Source organism: Schistocerca gregaria, chromosome 11 (assembly GCF_023897955.1).
Source record: "Schistocerca gregaria isolate iqSchGreg1 chromosome 11, iqSchGreg1.2, whole genome shotgun sequence".
Classification (NCBI taxonomy): Eukaryota; Metazoa; Arthropoda; class Insecta; order Orthoptera; family Acrididae; genus Schistocerca; species Schistocerca gregaria.
This window is the reverse complement of record NC_064930.1, coordinates 91,695,564-91,719,284: the sequence shown is the minus strand read 5'-3', so window position 1 is coordinate 91,719,284 and position 23,721 is coordinate 91,695,564. Positions and strand designations below refer to the sequence as shown.

General features: G+C 43.1%; 1 protein-coding gene across 6 annotated transcripts in view; it reads right to left on the bottom strand.

Annotated features, from left to right (window-relative positions):
• Positions 1-23,721, bottom strand: part of LOC126294950 (ankyrin repeat domain-containing protein 39-like) — a 172,189-nt gene that overhangs the window by 79,364 nt on the left and 69,104 nt on the right. For 4 of the 6 annotated variants that reach the window (XM_049987168.1, XM_049987167.1, XM_049987171.1 and 1 more), the window contains exon 2: positions 990-1,162. The exons of the other annotated variants lie outside the window; for them this stretch is intronic. The gene's annotated coding sequence lies outside the window, so the exon portion shown is untranslated. The remainder of the gene's footprint in view (positions 1-989; positions 1,163-23,721) is intronic. 6 annotated transcript variants of the gene reach the window in all.

Sequence of the window (23,721 nt, the reverse complement as noted above, 5' to 3'; positions counted from 1 at the left end):
GACGGAGGACATCGAAAGGGTGCAAAAAAGGGCAGCTCGTTTTGTATTATCGCGTTATAGGGGAGAGAGTGTGGCAGATATGATACACGAGTTGGGATGGAAGTCATTACAGCATAGACGTTTTTCGTCGCGGCGAGACCTTTTTACGAAATTTCAGTCACTAACTTTCTCTTCCGAATGCGAAAATATTTTGTTGAGCCCAACCTACATAGGTAGGAATGATCATCAAAATAAAATAAGAGAAATCAGAGCTCGAACAGAAAGGTTTAGGTGTTCGTTTTTCCCGCTCGCTGTTCGGGAGTGGAGTAGTAGAGAGATAGTATGATTGTGGTTCGATGAACCCTCTGCCAAGCACTTAAATGTGAATTGCAGAGTAGTCATGTAGATGTAGATGTGCCCGGCCACATCGCACGGCCGACGTCTTTAATTTCCTGAATGAATATTTCGATGATCGTGTGATTGCTTTGGGCTATCCGAAAGATACAGGAGGCGGCGTGGATTGGCCTCCCTATTCGCCAGTCATGAACCCCTGTGACTTCTTTCTGTGGGGACGCTTGAAAGACCAGGTGTACCTCCAGAATCCAGAAACAATTCAACAGCTGAAGCAGTGCATCTCATCTGCATGTGAAGCCATTCCACCAGACACGTTGTCAAAGGTTTCGGGTAATTTCAATCAGAGACTACGCCATATTATTGCTACGCATGGTGGATATGTGTAAAATATCGTACTATAGAGTTTCCCAGACCGCAGCGCCATCTGTTGTTTACAATTGTAACTGCTGTAATTTTGAAAGTTTGTCTGCCTGAAAATGTACTGTTGTCCCAAGCACATTGCAACAAACGGTGTATTTCTATCTCTGCTCGTTTAGTTTGTATTGCCGTTTCCAATACACCGGTCATTTTTGAAACACCCTGTATTTATAGCTTATAAGCGTCAAATTATATAAATGAGGGGAAGTACATACATAACCTTTCCAGATTGTACTGACCTGCAGAATTCTCTTTTGTATAAGCAGGACACCGTGTTACAGACCAGCAGGAGAAAGTGCCTGTCAGAGCACAAAAAAGGCGAATACGTTCCCCTTTAAAAGACTTTGACAGGGAGTGGGGAGCCAGGTGCACCAAACGCTTTGGCATGAGAACACGCTCGCGGTTTTTTGCGCTGAAACAGAGTAGCCGAGATATATTGCGCACGTAAGGGAGGGGAGGGTGCGTCAGTGAGGGACAAAGAGCAATAACATAATGATGGTGGAAAACAGAACATGGCAGGGAAAGAGAAAGACAGATTTGTGAAGGTAATAACAGTGGGGACGAATGAGAGTGAGATACTGATGGTCAGTGAGAGACGGCGACAATAAGACAGATGGAGAGATGGATGGAGAAAGAAACAGTGGAGGCAAAAGAGAGAGGAGACAGTGGAAATGACAAATACAGACGAGTGAAGACCATACACAGCGTTGGAAAGCGGCAGGGTGGGTGGGGGAAGGGCTGTGTATAGGGAAGGGCACATTTTGAAATGAAATTTGAAACATGTGAGTGAAATGAAAAAGATAGGTTCAACCTTCCAGAAAATTTGAACATAATTAAGTGGTTCATACATTCTCTCAAGAATAAAAGCTCTTCTGGTTTTGATGGTGTTTGCAATAGAATACTAAAGATTTGTTCCCATTTAATAATTCTAGTATTGTCTGAAATATGTGATACATCACTGATTCAATGCATCTTCCAAGAGAGACTAAAATATGCCATCGTTAGACCCCTCTTTAAGAAACTTGATAAGTGAAACATCAGTAAATCCCGACCTATTTCACTGCTGACGTCATTTTCCAAAATTTTTGAGAAGGTGATGTATTCTAAAAACGTATATCTCACATTGGCAACAATAATATCCCCAATAAATCACACACACCGAGAATTTCATTTCCATGTTCACACACCAGCTATTACATGCATTAAATAACAAAACAGCACAGACAGGTATTTTCTATGAACTATCCAAGCCATTTGATTGTATCTTACTAGATAAATTGAAGTTTTATGGGATTGATGGTATAGCCAACGAAGGGATCATATCTAACCAAATGAACGCAGAAATTCAACGAACGGAATCAAGGAATGCAATTCTGATTGGGGAGAAATCACATATGGAGTTCCCCAAGGCTCAATCTTAGGTCCACTACGGTTTCTCATATATGTAAATGATCTACCAACTAATGTAAACAAGCAGAATTAGCTGTTTTTGCAGGTGACACCAGTAGTGTAATCACTCCCAGTATCCATACAGAAATGGAAGAAATGGTGAACAAAATTCTCAAAAGTATTATTGACTCGTTTTCTGCGAATGGTGTCAGCATGAATTTCACAAAGACACATCATATTCAGTTTTCCACCTCTAGGGCAACTGCATCAGTGATAAGTGTAACACACATTGAAGAAATTACACATAGGGTGAAACTTCAAAATTCTTAGGTGTCCGTATTGATGAGAATTTAAATTAAAAAAAACAACATATTTTGGAACTCCTAAAACAACTTAGTTTGAGCACATTTGCACTTAGAATCAGGGCAAATTTTCCGGAGAGAGGCAACAGTAAGCTGGCACATTTCGATTATATTCATTCTGTAATGTCATATGCAATTCTGTTTTGGGGTAACTAATCTTTAAGAAAGATCGTCATTGCCCAGAAATATGGTGAAAGAGTAATATGAGCTGCTATCTAAAATTTTCTGGACTCGTGTTGCCATCTTTTGAAAACTTTCCCTTTGGACTAACAGTCACCATCACCTACAAAGTAGTTCCCATCCGCACGTACACACCAGTCCCAGCGCTTCTGTTACGGGTGAAATGTTTTCTGGAAGTCCTGTACTTTGAGGGTGTTTATCATCGCCAGCGATGCTTCTTGAATACTCTCTAGAGTGTCAGACCGTCGGCCTTTCAACTTGAGTTTCAGTTTTGGGAATAGCGCGAAGTCGCAAGGTGCCAAGTCTGGTGAGTACGGTGGATGGGGTACAACAGCCATGTTGTTTTTTGTCAAAAAGGTCCTGGTGAGCAAGGACGTGTGACAGGGCTCGATGTCGTGATGCACCAGTTAGTTCCCTTGATGCGGAAGTTCGGGCAGTCGTCAATGCACGTTTTCGCGGAGCCGTCGCAAAATGTCAGAGTAGTACGCGGAACTCACTGTTTGCTTCCATGGGAGGAATTGCTTGTGCACAATTCCCTTGTTATCAAAGAAAACGATGATGCTGCTTTTCACTTTGCTCTTCACCTGTCTCCGCTTTTCTGGGTCTTGGAGAGTCCGGTCTCTCCCACTGGGACGATTGTTGCCTTGTCTCTGGGTCATAACCGTAATTCCAGCTCTCGTCGCAAGTGACAACCCGCGACAAGAAGGTTGGATCATCAGATGCGGTCTGACGAAGGTCCGCGGACACTTCAACACGCTGCGCCTTCGTAAAATCGCCACACACCAAACACAGAGTATTATGGAAATCAGTGTGGACACGTGACACGTCCTCCCAGCTGAATGCCACTCTGCACACTGACGCATCACATATGCAACTCTCGCCACCTAGCGGTGCAAGATCTACTACTTCTACTTTCCAGATATTAGCACTAGTCCCCAAAATTTTGTATTCTACCTCGTGATCTTTTAAACATCTGTTTAAGGAGTTGGGAATTCTGACTACTGCTTCACCATATATTTATTCCCCCATGAAGTTTGTTGTAAATAACCCACTACACTTCAAAAGGAACAATGATATACATAAGGGGTGAAAGGGGTGCATCACGCTGCAACCAAAAATTTTTGACCACCTACCCTGTGATATAAAATTTCTAACAGACAGCAAGGTAAAATTTGAAAATAAATTGAAAACGTTTCTCCTCGACAGCTTCTTCTATTCCGTAGAAGGATTTCTATGCTTGTAATGTGTAAAATTTGATGGATGGGCAGGAATTGCTAACTCTGTCTGTATTTCCTTGTTTTCATTTCGGGGGAAAAAAGAATTATATGACTATGTTTAGAGTACGAATATATGTACAATTAATTTACAGAATGAATGTAAAAGGACTCGTTCTGCATCATGACGGGTTCAAATGGCTCTGGGCACTATGGGACTTAACTTCTGAGGTCATCAGTCCCATAGAACGTAGAACTGCTTAAACCTAACTAACCTAAGGACCGCACACACATCCATGCTCGAGGCAGTATTCGAACCTGCGACCGTAGCAGTCGCGTGGTTCCAGACTGAAGCGCCTAGAACCTCTCGGCCACTGCGGCTGGCCACTTCATGACGATTTATCTTGCAAAATGATCTATGGAACATGAAAGTAACTAACTAACTAACAAACTGCCGAGGTGTCATGAAGACTTGTGGCAGTGGGAACGAAGGAAAACAGGAGAGACTGTAAGTGACGTAGGAGGCACTGGCAGTTGGATGCAGTGTAATTCAATGGGAGGATAAAGGAGGCAGCGCGAGACATACGTGGCAGTCAGAGAAAAACGCTGAGTATGTAGGTTTAGCTATAAAGAAAGACTGGGTAAAAGAATCTGCGTTAAAAACGCGGAAAAATGTTCGTGCGCTAAATTTTTTGAAGAGGAAGGCGGGATGAGGATTGACACAGGCGATTCTACATTTTTCTGTCAGGGTCTTCTAAAGAGGAAGATATTCACCTTGGTTATGCTCTGACAGGGGAATTTTATCGCTAACAAACAACAATGAATAATATTTGCACCATGTATGGCAAAATAAGAGCTCAGGTGTAAAACTAGTTCTAAGCAAAGCAGAAAGGTAGTAAGAATAGATGGGTGATCTATACAACGGTGATGTGCTGGAGGGCAATATTACGGAAATGGAAGAGGACGTAGATGAAGATGAAATGCGAGATATGATATTGTGTGAAGAAATTGACAGAGGAGTGAAAGACCTAAGTAGAAACAATCCCCTGGGAGAAGCATTTATGACATAGGCCAAATACACTCAAACTTATGAATAATATAATAATTCCAATGCCAAAGAAAGCAGGTATTGATCAGTCACGGGTACAAAATACTAACACGAATTCTTTACAGAGGAATGGAGAAAATGGTAGATGCCGACCACAGGGAAGGTCAGTTTGTATTCCGTAGGAATGTTGGAACACGTGAGGCATTGCTGACCGTGCGAGTTATCTTAGAAAATAGATTAAGGAAAGCATTTCTAGATTTAGTGAAAGCTTTTGACAATCTTGACAGGAATACTTTCTTTCAAATTCTGAAGGTGTCAGGGGTCAACTACAGCAAACAAAAGGCTATTTACAATTTGTACAGAAACCAGATGGAAGTTGGACGAGCCGAGGGCCATGAAAGGGAGTCAATAGTGGAGAAGGAAATGAGACAGGGTTGTAGCCTATCCCCGATGTTATTCGATCTGTATACTGAGCAAACCGTATAGGAAACAAAAGAAAAATTTGAGTTTTCCCATGACACTGTAACCCTGCCAGAGACACCAACATACTTGGAAGAGGATTTGAACAGGATGGACAGTGTCTCGAAAGGAGGATATAATATGAAAATCATCAAAAGCAAAACGACGATAATGGAATGTAGTCGAATTAAATCAAGTGATGCTGAGAGAATTTGATTAGAAAATGAGACACTTAAAGTAGAATGTAAGATTGCTATTTGGGGAGCAAAATAATTGATGACGCTCAAAGCACAGAGGATGTAAAATTTAGACCGACATTGGCAAGGAAAACGTTTCTGGAGAAGATAAATATTTTTGACATCAAGAGTCAGGAAGAATTTTCTGAACGTACATGTAAGGAGTGTAAGCATGTATAGAGGTGAAAAGTAGACGATAAGTAGTTTAGACAAGAAGAGAATGGAAGCTTTCGAAATTGGTGCTACAGAAGAAGATTAGACGGGTGGATCATGTAACGAATGAACAGGTACTGAATAGAATAGGGGAGAAGAGGAATATGTGGCACAACTTGACTAGAAGAAGGGATTGGTTGTTAGGACACGTTCTGTGACATCACGGGAATTTCGTAATGGAGAGCAGCGTGGAGGGTAAAAATCCTAGAGGGAGACCAAGAGACGAATACACTAAGCAGATTCAGACGGATGTAGGTTGCACCAGTTACTTGGAGATGAAGAAGCTTGCACAGGAGAGAGCAGTATGGAGAGCTGCATCAAACCAGCCTATGGACTGAGGACAACAACAACATGGTAAAGGAACAGTGCTTCGGGACTTTGGAAAGAGTGAAGATGGGTTTTCGTACTTAGTAGATTGCAAACAAACTCTGTGTGTACATGCTCCACTTTCAAGCTGTATCCTTGCATTTTCTTTATGATTAAATATCAATAACTTTCGTTTGAATCCTTACTGATCCGAGGCATCTTTCACTGATATTGGCATAAGGTCAGTAAACATTTCTCACATTCGTATTGTAATCCATTGGCGTTAGACAACGTTGTTAGCCACACGGGAATTTATCTGTTCTGTCCATTCCCTTAAAAATTGGCTTACTTGCCTACGAGTACAGAGGCGAGCCAGCCGGCAGTGGACGCCGTGCGTTCGCCCACGGCGCCTCTCTTATTCCGCACTCGCTACGTTTAGGCGTTGTACCCAGGCAGAGCAGAGATACACAGGGTGATTCACGAAGGTATGCAAATACTTAAATATGTCATTCTACAAGTAAAACTAAACAAAAAAGTTCAAATAAACATAGGTCTGCAAATGTTTTGTTACGGAACTACGGCTAATAAAAGATTTTGCCAGAAATTTAGTAACTTCGCTAATATGGAGCCATCACAAAACTGTCCGAGGTTAAAATAAAACACGATTTCCATTTATTTTGTTGTTATTGGTCTGGTGAATCTAATAAAACATGCCACAGACGTGTGCCTGCAGTGGTTTTCCAGAACATCCACAGAAGTAAAGACTCTACTTCATAAAATGTTTAGTTTATTAACTACTCGGCCCAATTTGTTTTTTTTTTTAAATTACAGACAATTGCACAAAGTTTTCAACAGAAGTTGTAGAAAATTTAAATTTGCAAAAGTGGAGGTAGTGACGTTGAGTGAAACTGTATGAATCTGTCAGATAATCTGCTTTTATTAATTTCATAGCACAAGTGAATTCATGTTGAACCGGAAAAAACAAATCTCCATGTTAACGAAGTTGTACAGTGTACATGCAGTTTCACAGAAATCCACAATAAATGTTCAAAAATGTCTACACCGAGTTCAGTGCATTTAGCTGCACGTGTGTGAACGGATTTTGTTGCTCGTTTCAGGGAAGTAAACAAATTTACTTGTGTAACAGTCTTTGCTTCTCTGAATGTTCTGGAAAAGTACCGCAGATAATCGTCTGGAACACTTTTTATTAGATTCACCAGACCACTAACAACAAAATAAATGGAAATCGAGCTTTGTTTTAACCTCGTACACTTTTGTGATGGCTCCATATTAGCGAAGTTGCTAAATTTCAGGCAAAATCTTTTATTACCCGTAACTCCGTGAATAAACATTTGTGGAACAATGTTCATGTGAACTTTTTTCTTTAGTTTTACTTGTAGAATAACATATTAGAATACTTGCCTATCTTCGTGAATCACCATGTATATGTGTGCATCGCATTGTGGTTACGTATTCCATCTACAGCGCCGAATACTCGTGTAGCCAGTCCCCTATGTTATTAAGATACAGACGCTCGGTTTTCAATTTTGTCTATAAAGTTAATTAACCCGTTTTCGTCGTCTCTGTGTATCATGCCATAGAGCTACGTTTATAACTTCTGCTATCAAGAGCGTACCCATTGTCTGCGATAGATGACAGAATGGGGGTCGATTCAAATTTATTTAGTGGGTGGGGATTATGAAGAATTGTTTATTTTCCATCAATATACCACTTCCAACTCCTCATGATAAGATACGTACTAAAATGAGTAGCTCTAGAATAAGGTCCAGTTTACCGTCAGATGCCGACCTGCGACCGTGTCATCCTCTGCCATATGCCGACACTGGTTACTTCCTCACAGTAGCAGCGAGTGCCGTACAGACGCATCAGATTTATTTGTGTAGATACTGCTTCTCCACTCAAAAGACTTTAGTTTCAAATGTGGAGAAACTAAGGACATTACAAAGTCATCAGACCACTAAAACAAGAAATTCTCTTGGCTATGACCTAGTGTTTAAAGATTCATGACATCAGTTAAGTTTAATAATAATGATGGTCTGATGGAGTTCCTGCTGATTTGATACAATCATCCATTAGCTATTTATGTAAGCAACGAGTTGGTGCATACTTCCTGGCAGAGTTAAGTGTACTATAGGAATAGCGATCTATAAAATTGTGGACTCTCGCCACAATCCGTTGGTTATTAACTGTAGATTAAAACTGAAGAAACTGCAAAAATGTGGGAATTTAAGGAGATGGGTCCTGGATAAACTGAAAGAACCAGAGGTTGTACAGAGTTTCAGGGAGAGGATAAGGGAACAATTGACAGGAATGGGGGAAAGAAGTGCAGTAGAAGAAGAATGGGTAGCTCTGAGGGATGAAGTAGTGAAGGCAGCAGAGGATCAAGTAGGTAAAACGACAAGGGCTAATAGAACTCCTTGGGTAACTGAAGAAATATTGAACTTTATTGACGAAAGGAGAAAATATAAAAATGCAGTAAATGAAGCAGGCGAAAAGGAATACAGACGTCTGAAAAATGAGATCGACAGGAAGTGCAGAATGACTAAGCAGGGATGGCTAGAGGACAAATGTAAGGATGTAGAGGCTTATCTCACGAGGGGTAAGATAGATACTGCCTACAGGAAAATTAAAGATACCTTTGGAAAAAAGAGAACAACTTGTATGAATATCAAGAAATCAGATGGAAACCCAGTTCTAAGCAAAGAAGGAAAAACAGAAATGTGGAACGAGTATATAGAGGGTCTATACAAGGGCGATGTACTTGAGGACAATATTATGGAAATGGAAGAGGATGTAGATGAAGATGAAATGGGAGATACGATACTGCATGAAGAGTTTGACAGAGCACTGATAGACCTGAGTCGAAACAAGGCCCCAGGAGCAGACAACATTCCATTAGAACTACTGATGGCCTTGGGAGAGCCAGTCATGACAAAACTCCACCATCTGATAAGCAAGATGTATGAGACAGGCGAAATACCCTCAGACTTCAAGAAGAATATAATAATTTCAATCCCAAAGAAAGCAGGTCTTGACAGATGTGAAAATTACCGAACTATCAGTTTAATAAGTCACAGATGGAAAACACTAACGCGAATTCTTTACAGACGAATGGAAAAACTAGTAGAAGCCGACCTCGGGGAAGATCAGTTTGGATTCCATAGAAATGTTGGAACACGTGAGGCAATACTGACCCTACGACTTATCTTAGAAGCTAGATTAAGGAAGGGCAAACCTATGTTTCTAGCATTTGTAGACTTACAGAAAGCTTTTGACAATGTTGACTGGAATACTCTCTTTCAAATTCTGAAGGTGGCAGCGGTAAAATACAGGGAGCGAAAGGCTATTTACAATTTGTACAGAAACCAGATGGCAGTTATAAGACTCGAGGGTCATGAAAGGGAAGCGGTGGTTGGGAAAGGAGTGAAACAGGGTTGTAGCCTCTCCCCGATGTTGTTCAATCTGTATATTGAGCAAACAGTAAAGGAAACAAAAGAAAAAAGATTCAGAAGGATGTGGGTTGCAGTAAGTACTGGGAGATGAAGAAGCTTGCACAGGATAGGGTAGCATGGAGAGCTGCATCAAAGCAGTCTCAGGACTGAAGACCACAACAACAACAACGTCACGTAATCGAAATTTAGCGGATTTCTTTTAGTACTCATGTGAAACTTCACACTTTCCATTATTAACGAGTTGTGGTAAGTCAAATTCCTCTTCCATATGTGGACTCTGACATTCGTTTCGGAAGTGATGGGGTGTTACAGGCAGGAAACTAAGCTCAGACTGAGGGGGAACACGACATGAGAGTTTCGACAAAGGCCGGTGCTGGGCCCACTATCGCTCTTAATCTCCATAAATAACCTTTTAGAGACTCTAGCGTGCGGTTAAAAAACTACAGCTCGTGACCCAAACAGACTAATCAAGAATCCAAACTGAGCCTCACAAAACAAGGATGAAAGTCGAAGATGGCTACGTGCGGTTCACAGCTGGCAGTTTATGAGTCTTAATACCAAAGAGAGTCGCATTACACATTTCCAAACAAGCAACAGTGGCCTACTTGCAGCAGTATTAGGCGCTAATGGTCACAAATCAAATGAAACTGTTTGTGTAAAATTCCTTGGTGTCCGAAAGGGTAACAAATTAAAAAGTGGTCAACGAACAGAGACAAACTCATCAAGATCTTCTGCTCTCACCTCGCAACCTACTGACCTACTGTCAGGGACCTTTAGTTATTCTGACTCTTGTCAGATTGATTTGGGGTTACGTCTCCTGGTGCACTGCACCTAAAGGAGATAAGGTATTCATTCCGCGGGAGTGGGCAGTAAGAACACTGCGGCAGGTAGGTAATCTTGCTTAAATCTTTTATGGATCCCACAGTTGTCTTACTACTCCCTACCAGAGCACAGGGAGATTCAAGAGACTGCACAGAAACTGTAACAGCTGGCTTTGTTTTTGCGTCGGGAATTGGTGATAAGTACACGAGGATATTGAGACGACCCTGGGAAATAAAAAATAATTTTGGGGGTCGTCAGATGAGGAGAGCTGTCTAGCTGTCCAGCGTCTGAGTTACGTGGAACTGAGTGCGTCACGTACATCATAGGAAAATGTGCTAATGGTCTGCCAATTGGACATTTGTGCAATGCACAACATTGTCGACTAAACAGTACACTGCTGAAGTTCAGAGGCGTTTTCATTGATTGTCTTGTCGTTCCTGAAACTCCATAGCCTGAGATTTAGTTCCACCTCGTTAGGTTGTTTCATTTTGGCTACCCTGTCAGCTCCTTCGCTTCGTGTGCAGTCTTTCGAATAACTCTGGACACCGTAATTAATTCTACGTCCACCTATCCACAATATTCTTACTTGCTTCAGCAAGAACATTGATCAGTCCTCAGTTTCTGAAGCTCTGTCAACTGGAAAATAGGGCTTACATATACTGCTACTCTGTGGGAGAAGCTTGCTGCAAGTATCTGCTGCTCATACTGCAGTTCGGACCCGACATCCTTAAATCTAGAGTAAAATTAGTTCAGACAACAGTTTCGAAAACATACAAAATGCATCGCCAGTAAATATTGGTGGTAGTGGCAGTGTTAAAATTATGCTGTAAGAGTAATCTGCTATTGTGCATACCTCATGTGAACCAATACAGGAAGGCATCAGACGAGCTATTGCGTTCCAAGTTACGCAACATCTCAATAACCTATCAAAATAAAGTTCCTTCTAAATGGTTCAAATGGCTTTGAGCATTATGGGACTTAACCTCTGAGGTCATCAGTCCCGTAGAACTTAGGACTAGTTAAACCTAACTAAGCTAAGGACATCACACACATCCATGCACGGGGCAGGATTCGAACCTGCGACGGTAGCGGTCGCGCGGTAGCAGCTCAAGCGCCTACAACCGCTCGGCCACAGCGGCAGGAAAAGTTCCTTCAAAAAAAATTGTTCAAATGGCTCTGAGCACTATGGGACTTAACATCGATGGTCATCAGTCCCCTAGAACTTAGAACTATTTAAACCTAACTAACTTAGGGACATCACACAATACCCAGTCATCACGAGACAGAGAGAATCCCTGACCCCGCAGGGAATCGAACCCGGGAACCCGGGCGTGGGAAGCGAGAACGCTACCGCACGACCACGAGACGCGGGCAAAAGTTTCTTCTCCTTCGTCCTTAAGTGACCAATGAAACGAACTATCTTTTTAAAATTTTAATGTAATGGCATGCGCAGTGACCAGAAACAACGAAATATAACGGACACTGCATAACTAGGGCGCTGCTAGTGAACCCAAACGTTGGTTTTTCTCCAGCAGCTGTAGTTTCATGCACTGTGACGCGGTACCACACCCAGAAAACTTTTATGTCGACTGACTCTGGCCGAGGAAGCTTATCCAATTATAACACTATAATGAGTCTCCGTCCCCTAATATTACGTTGTTTTCTTTTTTTTTTTTATAGAGATAACCGACACCATACGTACCATCGATTCTTGCAAGGGTTAAAATTATCTCAGCTGTTTCATTAAAGGAATTCATATGATTTTGTATACGATGTAGTGTATGTGAGGCTACAATATATAAGAAAGAAATTATGTGTTACAATTGATATGTACTAAGAGTTAAAATTAGTCTTATTTTAAAAATAACTGAAATTAAGAAATTTGTGGTATGTTTGAAATATTATTAAATGTACAGTGTAACACTAAATATTAAAGTTATTTCTAGATTGATTTAAAGAATAATGATATATTTTAGCGAAGATTATTCTTTGGCAAAGAAAGTTTGTAAACTCTTTTGCTTTTCCAAACACTTTGGAATAATGTGAGTACCGCAAAGTGTAAGTACTGGTGGCCACGCCTCTGATGGCAGTAGACGTTTTTTAAGTTTGTCACCAAAAATGGAATGTAATGTTATTGTTTTTTTTTTCTAAGCTGGAAAATGTAAGAACGGTGTGATGTTCAAAGAGCGACAAAGAATAAAATCCAAGAATAATAGAGGCAAATCTTCTTCGGTTATCTAGTCATCAAGAACCTGCAAAATCGAGATTCCAGCTGCAATAATGTACCCCTAGATAAGACTTTGAGCAATCGACAACGACAACGAGATAAGGAAGGTAAGTAAAAAGTAATTCTTTTGTATATTTTCAGCCTTTCGAAGCTTTCGAAATTTGGGCAACTACATATAATTTTGATACTGATGTGTGGGAGAGTAAGATTACGAAGATAAGACAGACAGAAAAAAAGGCTTTGGTCGTTTGCTTATTTCCCCTCATTTTGACAGTGGTGGCTTTTAAGAATGAGGAACACTGACGACAGGAGACTAGGCAGGCGCAGCAGTGGCCGGCGGCGGCGGCGGCTCCCGCCTCCTGGGGTCGCCCCCCCCTTCCCCCCACTGTACCCGCGCCCTCCCCCCCCCCCACCTGCCACCTCTTCCCCCTCCCACCCCCCCCACACACACACGCCCAGCCCAGCATCCAAACATCTGCAGCCGTCTGACGTACTCCTGCGCAGCGCCTCACACCGAGGGCGTGGAGGGACATCTGCGCTGCTCCTCTTTCTCAGCTCGCGGCCTCTCTTTGACTCGACTCCACGACGGTCGCGTGCCTGCACTCGATGAGCTCTCCATCCCAGCCGTCCTTCTCTCCACCCCTCTCAAATACGCACTCCCATACTGTGCCTAAACAGTGGCCTCACTTCCGTGTAGAATAGAGGCCTCGTCGTTTCTGAGGCGTGCCGTATAAATGGTAAATGGATCTGTAGAGGTACAAAAACCGTCAGCAGAGTCAAATCGGGAACGTGTGTGTTCAGCCCTACGAACTCAGCAGTTGTCATCTTGAAAGGCTGCAGCGTGTACAGCATCAAACCTGCACAGAAAGGGCAACACTTTGACAACGAAAATGTTTAAATAAACACTGTGGTTAGTGTTCACTGCAACCTCAATAAGTAGGCTAGAGTAAAAAGTACACTCAAACTTCACAGAACCACTTACGGCCCGAACTGCATCCTCTGTAGGTGTTGTTGTGGTCTTCAGTCCAGAGATTCGTTTGATGCAGCTTTCCATGCTGCTCTATCCTGTGCAAGCCTCTTCATCTCTGAATAACTAATGCGACATACATCCTTGTAAATCTGCTTAGTGTATTCATTTCTTGGCCTCCCTCTATGATGTCAATGCTTCCCTCTAGCAGTAAACTGCCGATCCCTTCATGTTCTACCAACCGGTCCCCTCTCCTAGTCAAGTTGAGCCACAAATTCTATTCAGTACCTGCTCATTAGTTACTTGAGCTACCCGTCTACTCTTCACTATTCTTCTGCAGCACCACGTTTCAAAAGCTTCTGTCCTCCTCTTGTCTAAGCTGTTTCTCGTCCATGTTTCACTTCCACACACGGCTAAACACCATATAAACATTTTCAGAAAAGCCTTCCTGTCACATCTATACTTGGAGTCAACAAATGTCTCTTCTCCAGAAACGCTTCCTAGCCATTTCCAGTCTAAATTTTGTATCCGCTCCACTTCGACCATCATCACTTACTTTGCTCCCCCAAACAGCAAAACTCATTTACTATTTCCAGTTTTACAATTCTTGATCTACTTCCCTCGGTATGAGCGGATTTAGTTCGACTACATTCCATTATCCTCGTTTTGCTTTGGTTTATATTCATCTTATATCCTCCTTTCAAGACGCTGTCCATTCTGTTCAGCTGCTGTTCCAGGTCATTTGCTGTCTCTGACAGAATTATAATGTTATCCGCAAATCTCAAAATTTTTATATCTTCTCTATGGATTTTAATTCCTACTCCAAATTTTTCTTCTTTCCTTTACTGCTTGCTCAATATTCAGACCGAATGCCACCAGGGATAGGCTACAACTCTGTCTCACCCCCTTCTCAACACATCCTTGTCTTTCATACCTCTCGTCTCTCTTAGCTGTCATCTGATTTCTGTACAAATTGCGTATAGCCCTCTGCTCCCTGTATTTTACCCCTGCCACCTTTAGAATTGGAGAGAGAGTATACCAGTCAACATTGTCAAAAGCTTTTTCAAGGCCTACAAATTGTAGAAACGTAGGTTTCCCATTCCTTAACCTATCCTCTAAGATAAGTCATAGAGTCAGTGTTGCCCAGCTTGTTACAACATTTCTATGCAATCAAAACTGATCTTCCCCCAGGTCGCCTTTTACCAGTTGTTTCATTCGTCTGTAAAAAATGTGTGTCAGTATTTTGCAGCCATGACTTACTACCGTAATTTTCGCACCTGTCAACACCTTCTTTCTTTGGGATTGGAATTCTTATATTCTTCTTGAAGTCGGGAGGTATTTCGCCTGTCTCATACATCTTCCTCAGCAGATGGAAGAGTTTTGTCATGGCTGTCTCTCCCCAGGCTATTAGTAGTTCTAATGGAATGTTGTCTGTTCCTAGGGCCATGTTTCTACTTAGGTCTTTCACTGCTCTGTCAAATTCTTCAGTCAGTATCATATCTCCTAGTTCATCTTCTTCTATATCCTCTTAAATTTCCATAATATTACCCTCTAGTACATTGCCCTTGTATAGACCCTCTGTATACTCAGAAGCTTGAACGTGGTAGGGAAACTAGAAAATCTGAAAAGGGAAATGCAAAGCCTCAATTGGCGGCCGCGGTGGTCTCGCACTTCTAGGCGCGCAGTCTGGAACCGTGCGACTGCTACGGTCGCAGGCTCGAATCCTGCCTCGGGCATGGATGTGTGTGATGTCCTTAGGTTAATTAGGTTTAAGTAGTTCTAAGTTCTAGGGGACTAATGACCACAGCAGTTGAGTCCCAAAGTGCGCAGAGCCATTTGAACCATTTTGAAAGGCTCAATCTAGATATAGTAGGGTCAGTGAAGTGAAGTGGAAGGAAGACAAGAATTTCTGGTCAGATGAGTATCGGGTAATATCAACAGCAGAAGAAAATGGTATAACAGGTGTAGGATTCGTTATGAATAGGAAGGTAGGGCAGAGGGTGTGTTACTGTGAACAGTTCAGTGACCGGGTTGTTCTAATCAGAATCGACAGCAGACCAACACCGACAACGATAGTTCAGGTATACATGCCGACGTCGCAAGTTGAAGATGAACAGATAGAGAAAGTGTACGAGGATATTGAAAGGGTAATGCAGTATGTAAAGGGGGACGAAAATCTAATAGTCATGGGCGACTGGAATGCTGCTGTAGGGGAAGGTGTAGAAGAAACGTTTACAGGAGAACATCGGCTTGGGACAAGGAATGAAAGAGGAGAAAGATTAATTGAGTTCTGTAACAAGTTTCAGCTAGCAATAGCGAATACCCTGTTCAAGAATCACAAGAGGAGGAGGTATACTTGGAAAAGGCCGGGAGATACGCAAAGATTTGAATGAGATTACATCATGGTCAGACGGAGTTTCCGAAATCAGATAGTGGATTGTAAGGCATACCCAGGAGCAGGTATAGACTCAGATCACATTATAGCAGTGTTGAAGAGTAGGTTGAAGTTCAAGACATTAGTCAGGAAGAATCAATACGCTAAGAAGTGGGATACGGAAGTTCTAAGGAATGACGAGATACGTTTGAAGTTCTCTAACGCTATAGATACAGCAATAAGGAATAACGCAGTAGGCAACACAGTTGAAGAGGAATGGACATCTCTAAAAAGGGCCATCACACAAGTTGGGAAGGAAAACATAGGTACAAAGAAGGTAGCTGCGAAAAAACCATGGGTAACAGAAGAAATACTTCATTTGATTGATGAAAGAAGGAAGTACAAACATGTTCTGGGAAAATCAGGAATACAGAAATACAAGTCGCTGAGGAATGAAATAAACAGGAAGTGCAGGGAAGCTAAGACGAAATGGCTGCAGGAAAAATGTGAAGACATCGAATAAGATATGATTGTCGGAAGGACAGACTCAGCATACAGGAAAGTCAAAACAACCTTTGGTGACATTAAAAGCGACGGTGGTAACACTAAGAGTGGACGATCAAGAACGAAGTGCTCGTATTAAGAAGGGTGTAAGACAAGGCTGTAGCCTTTCGCTCCTACTCTTCAATCTGTACATCGTGGAAGCAATGATGGAAATAAAAGAAAGGTTCAGCAGTGGAATTAAAATACAAGGTGAAAGGATATCAATGATACGATTCGCTGATGACATTGCTATCCTGAGTTAAAGTGAAGAAGAATTAAATGATCTGCTGAACGGAATGAACAGTCTAATGGATACACAATATGGTTTGAGAGTAAATCGGAGAAAAACGAAGGTAAAGAGAAGTAGTGGAAATGAGAACAGCGAGAAACTTAACATCAGGATTGATGGTCACGACGAAACTTAACATCAGGATTGATGGTCACGAAGTCAATGAAGTTAAGGAATTCTGCTACCTAGGCAGTAATATAACCAATGACGGACGGAACAAGGAGGACATCAAAAGCAGACTCGCTATGGCAAAAAAGGCATTTCTGGCCAAGAGAAGTCTCCTAACATCAAATACCGGCCTTAATTTGAGGAAGAAATTTCTGAGGGTGTACGTCTGGAGTACAGCATTGTATGGTAGTGAATCATGGACTGTGGGAAAACCAGAACAGAAGAGAATCGAAGCATTTGAGATGTGGTGCTATAGACGAACGTTGAAAATTAGGTGGACTGATAAGTTAAGGAATAAGGAGGTTCTACGCAGAATCGGATAGGAAAGGAATATGTGGAAAACACTGATAAGGAGAAGGGACAGGATGATAGGACATCTGCTAAGACATGAGGGAATGACTTCCATGGTACTAGAGGGAGCTGTAGAGGGCAAAAACTGTAGAGGAAGACAGAGATTGAAATACGGCAAGCAAATAATTGAGGACGTAGGTTGCAAGTCCTACTCTGAGATGAAGAGGTTAGCACAGGGGAGGAATTCGTGGCGGGCCGCATCAAACCAGTCAGTAGACTGATGACAAAAACCCCAACAACACATACTCCTTCCAACTTTCTGTTTCCTTTCATTGCTTAGGACTGGTTCCCCGTCTGAGCTCTTGATATTCATACACGTGGTTCTCTTTCGTCTAAAGGTCTCTTTAACTTTATTGTAGGCAGTGTCTATCCCACCCCTAGTGATGTATGCTTCTACATCCTTGCATTTGTCGACTAGCCATCCCTGTTCAGCCAATTTGATGGCCCTTCGTCACAGAGGTCATTGGAGACGTGTGGGTTGTACGGCAGCCTCATTGTGCCCCCGACACCTCGACATCAGTGGAAAAATGCGAAACTGTGACTTGTGGGAACATATTACACACCTTCAGCCAGCCACAGCTCAGATGGTGGTGGTGGTGGTTAGTGTTTAACGTCCCGTCGACAACGAGGTCATTACAGACGGAGCGCAAGCTCGGGTTAGGGAAGGATTGGGAAGGAAATCGTCCGTGCCCTTTCAAAGGAACCATCCCGGCATTTGCCTGAAACGATTTAGGGAAATCACGGAAAACCTAAATCAGGATGGCCGGAGACGGGATTGAACCGCCGTCCTCCCGAATGCGAGTCCAGTGTGCTAAAACTCAGATTCTGTGTTGTTTGGCCTGCTGAAGATGTACAGTCTTATCGGGTGCTTAGTCAAAACTCCGTGGCATACGTTTCTCTTAGCAAATATCGCCCGGGAACGTTGCGATATGGCCGTGTATTCAGGGACGGCAGCTTTCCTTCGTGGATTTGAAACTGACTGCAGTTGACAAGCTGTGGCATTTGTCGTTGGCCCTAACGGTAAGACTGCTTTTATGACATACCTGCTAGTTGTATGCCTTTCCTTATCGAGACATTCCACAGCACATGTTCACTCGCCTACAAATCGGGCAACTTCAAGTCAAGACGTGCCATACAATGCTGTGCTTCCAACTACATTCTCAGAAATTTCTTCCTCAGATTAAGGCCTACAATTGATGCTAGTATACTTCTCTTGGCCAGAATGCCCTTTTCGCCATTGCTAGTCTGCTTTTGATGTCCTCCTTGCTTTGTCCATCATGGGTTATTTTGTAGCCTACGAATCAGAATTCTTTAACCTCAAGTACTTCGTGACCATCAGTAGTGATGTAAAGATTCTCGCTGTTTTCATTTCTGCTACTTCTTATTACTATCGTATTTCTTCGCTTTACTCTCAGTTCATATTCTGTACTCATTAGATGGCTCATTCCATTCAGAAGATCATGTAATTCTTCTTCACTTTTACTCACGATAGGAATGTCATCAGCGAATCTTATCACTGACATCCTTTAAACTTGAATTTTAATTCCATTCCTGAACGTTTCTTTTGTTTCCATCACTGCTTCTCCGATGTACAGATTGAACAGTACATCGCTGTCTTACATCATTTTTAATCCTGGCATTTCGTTGTTGGTCGTCCACTCTTACTGTTGCCTTTTGGTTCTTGTACATATTTTTTATGACCTGTGTCTTCCTATCGCTTATCCCTATTTTTCTCAGAACTTCGAACATCTTGCTCCATTTTACATTGTCGAACGCTTTTTCCACGTCGACAAATCCTATGAACCTTTCTCGATTTGTCTTTAGTCTTGCTTCCATTATCAACCGCAATGTAAGAATTGCCTCTCTGATGGCTTTACCTTTCGTAAATCAGAACTGAACGTCATCTAATGCATCCTCAATTTTCTGTTCCATCGTCCTCTACATTATTTTCTTCATCAACTTGGATGCATGAGCTGTTAAGCTGATTGTGCGATAGTTCTCGCACTTTTCAGCTCCTGCGCACTTCGGAAGACACTCTTAATATTGGCTCGTGTAACATCTACCTCGGCTTCCTTTGCGTGAAATGCAATGTTACTTATTTTTATTGCAGCTAATAATTTGTGACGCATCGAAGACTCCGAGACACATTGAAATGATTTCCAGTACTGTATGCTCTTTAGTTCAATATGTGCCTCCGCAGGAAACGTTAATGGATTAATGGCTCTGAGCACAATGGGACTTAACTTCTGACGTCATCAGTCCCCTAGAACTTAGAACTACTAAACCTAAGTAACCTAAGGACATCACACACATCCATGCCCGAGGCAGGATTCGAACCTGCGACCGTAGCGGTCTCGCGGTTCCACACTGTAGCGCGTAGAACCGCTGGGCCACCCCGGCCGGCTGTCAAAGTTAAAAACAATTTCAGCCGACTTTTATAACCTTTGCAAATGCTTAGCAGACGAGCGCACAGGATCCATTCGTCCAGACTTTCGACGTCTACCGTTGTTGCAGTAGTGCTGGTGCTGCTAGCACTGGTACGGAGTGCCCTCAATCACACACCGTATGGCGGCCTGCTCAGTATCCATGTAGATGTAGATGTAGATTTAGCCCATCTCGTTGCTGATAGGCCACAAAGGGATGCTCCACTCATCCCTTTTAAAATTTCATATATTTGGGGACTAGAACGAAAAGAAATTATGTTTATGAAACAGTACCGAAAAAAGTAGCTACATCCCCACAGCTCTAAGCAGCGTGGGTGCTACAAAGTTTTAATGAGTGAGCGCCCCAAGCAGCAAAAATTGCCCGCGTATTTTTTTTAAATGTATGACCTTGATCTCCCTGATGGGTGCCCTTCACACAGCTCCTGTGTCATACACCTGGTCGCAAATCATCTTAGGGACTGACTGAGTAGTTTTATTGTCACAGTCAACGATAGTGAAAACAGTGTATTATTCTGTATTGATTTTCCTTAGAAAAGTCAACGTAGCGCAATACAAAAGCATTTTACTCTGTTTTCACTTCATCGGAAGTCGTTTCTACCGTAAGAGGAAGTTATTTATTACGTTTCACCTCCGTTTAAATAGTCTGTAGAACAGTCTCCAGGTATTTCAAGTATTTCGTTAAGGCGCCCAAAGAATTATCGTTTCGACGACCTCTGGGTGATCGTCGAAGTGATAATTTTTTGGACGTCTGAAGAGTTTTGCTCTAGTTATGAGAGTGCATACAAGAAAGATTATACAGTGCCGCAACAAGTACAAAAATACATGAGTCAAAGTTAAACCTGTTTCTGCGAGAAAAAAATCGCTTCGACGACGCGATGCGACGCTTTGGCCCGGTGCTGCTCTCATATCATAATGTTTTGATCTAAAAGGTTGACAATGGGTGAACTGCTACGTAGCGCATTTTTCACCGTGCGCTGTTCTAGTTACCGGTACTATTATTTACCGTGAGCGCTACTTCACGTCCATTCACGTTTACTCTCATCTATTTCCAGCCGTGCGCTGTTCTAGTTACCGGTACTACACTCCTGGAAATTGAAATAAGAACACCGTGAATTCATTGTCCCAGGAATGGGAAACTTTATTGACACATTCCTGGGGTCAGATACATCACATGATCACACTGACAGAACCACAGGCACATAGACACAGGCAACAGAGCATGCACAATGTCGGCAATTGTACAGTGTATATCCACCTTTCGCACCAATGCAGGCTGCTATTATCCCATGGAGACGATCGTAGAGATGCTGGATGTAGTCCTGTGGAACGGCTTGCCATGCCATTTCCACCTGGCGCCTCAGTTGGACCAGCGTTCGTGCTGGACGTGCAGACCACGTGAGACGACGCTTCATCCAAACATGCTCAATGGGGAACAGATCCGGAGATCTTGCTGGCCAGGGTAGTTGACTTACACCTTCTAGACCACGTTGGGTGGCACGGGATACATGCGGACGTGCATTGTCCTGTTGGAACAGCAAGTTCCCTTGCCGGTCTAGGAATGGTAAAACGATGGGTTCGATGACGGTTTGGATGTACCGTGTACTATTCAGTGTCCCATCGACGATCACCAGAGGTGTACGGCCAGAGTAGGAGATCGCTCCCCACGCCATGATGCCGGGTGTTGGCCCTGTGTGACTCGGTCGTATGCAGTCCTGATTGTGGCGCTCACCTCCACGGCGCCAAACACGCATACGACCATCATTGGCACCAAGGCAGAAGCGACTCTCATCGCTGAAGACGACACGTCTCCATTCGTCCCTCCATTCACGCCTGTTGCGACACCACTGGAGGCAGGCTGCACAATGTTGGGGCGTGAGCAAAGACGGCCTAACGGTGTGCGGGACCGTAGCCCAGCTTCATGGAGACGGTTGAGAATGGTCCTCGCCGATACCCCAGGAGCAACAGTGTCCCTAATTGGCTGGGAAGTGACGGTGCGGTCCCCTACGGCACTGCGTAGGATCCTACGGTCTTGGCGTGCATCCGTGCGTCGCTGCGGTCCGGTCCCAGGTCGACGGGCACGTGCACCTTCCGCCGACCACTGGCGACAACATCGATGTACTGTGGAGACCTCACGCCCCACGTGTTGAGCAATTCGGCGGTACGTCCACCCGGCCTCCCGCATGCCCACTATACGCCCTCGCTCAAAGTCCGTCAACTGCACATACGGTTCACGTCCACGCTGTCGCGGCATGCTACCAGTGTTAAAGACTGCGATGGAGCTGCGTATGCCACGGCAAACTGGCTGACACTGACGGCGGCGGTGCACAAACGCTGCGCAGCTGGCGCCATTCGACGGCGAACACCGCGGTTCCTGGTGTGTCCGCTGTGCCGTGCGTGTTATCATTGCTTGTAGAGCCCTCTCGCAGTGTCCGGAGCAAGTATGGTGTGTCTGACACACCAGTGTCAATGTGTTCTTTTTTCCATTTCCAGGAGAGTATTATTAACGTGAGCGCTACTTCACTTCCATTCACGTTTACTCTTATCTATTTCCAGCCGTATCCTGGAGCCAATTTAGGCACATCTATATCTACAACAAAATAAATCTACGTGATTACTCTGCTATTCATAATAAAGTGTCTGGCAGAGGGTTCAATGAACCACTTCCAAGCTGTCTCTCTGCCGTACCACTCTCGAAAAGCGCGCGTCAAAAATGAACACTTAAATTGTTCTGTGTGAGCCCTGATTTATTTTATCGTCATGGCCATTTGTCGCTATGTAGGTGGGTGCCAACAAAATGTTTTCGCAAAGAGAGGAGAAAACTGGGGTTTGAAATTTCATCAGAAGATTCCGTGTCATGGAGAAACGCCTTTGTTTTAGAGAGTGCCACACCAATTCAAGTGTCATGTCTGTGTCACTATCTCACCCGTTTCGCAACAATAAAAAACGAGGTGCCCTGCTTTGAAATTTCCCGATGTCATCCGTCAGTCCCACCTGATGCGGATCCCACACCGCACAGCAGTACTCCAGAATAGGGCGAACAAGCGTGTTGTAAGCAGTGTCTTTAGTAGACCTGTTGCCCCTTCTAAGTGTTCTGTCGATGAATCGCAGTCTTTTATGTGCTCTACTCACAACATTATCTATGTGATCGTTCTCATTCAGGTAATTTGTAATCGTAATCCCTAAGTATTTAGTTCAATGTACAGCCTTTTAGTTTGTGTGACTTATCTCGTAATCGAATTCTATTGGATTTGTTCTAGTACTCATGTGAATGGCTTCACACTTTTCTTTGTTCAGGCTCAATTGCCACTTTTTGCACCATACAGATACTTTATGTACATCATCCTGCAATTCGTTTTGGCCATCTGATGACGTTACAGGACCGTAAATGACAGCATCATTTCAAAACAGTCTAAGAGGGCTACTGATATGTATAAATATAGATCAGGAACAATAGAGGGCGTATAACACTTCCCTGGGGAACGCCGGATATTATTTCTGTTTTACTCGTTGACTTTCCGTCTAATACTGCGAATTCTGATGTTTCTGACAGGAATCACGAATCCAGTCTTACAACTGTGGTGATTTTCCAGAGGCACGCAGTTTGGTTAGAAGACACTTGTAAGGAACTATGTCCAAAGACTTCTGGAAATCCAAAAATATGGAATAAATTTGACTTCCACTCTCGATAGCGCACATCCATGCGTCGCGAAAACAGCCGGCAAACAAAAGAGTAGTACGCGTGTTCTTCTCAGTTCTAATGAAAAGAAGTGAATTTTTGAGATTCCCCCTTTTCTTTAAGATGCGCCCGGACTCCCTTTAAAGGAAATTTTCATTACTTTTTCGGTCCTGTGCCAGTCTTCGGTGTCCGCTGAGGTGCTCGCCTAAAAAACTTCTTCTTTCGCAACG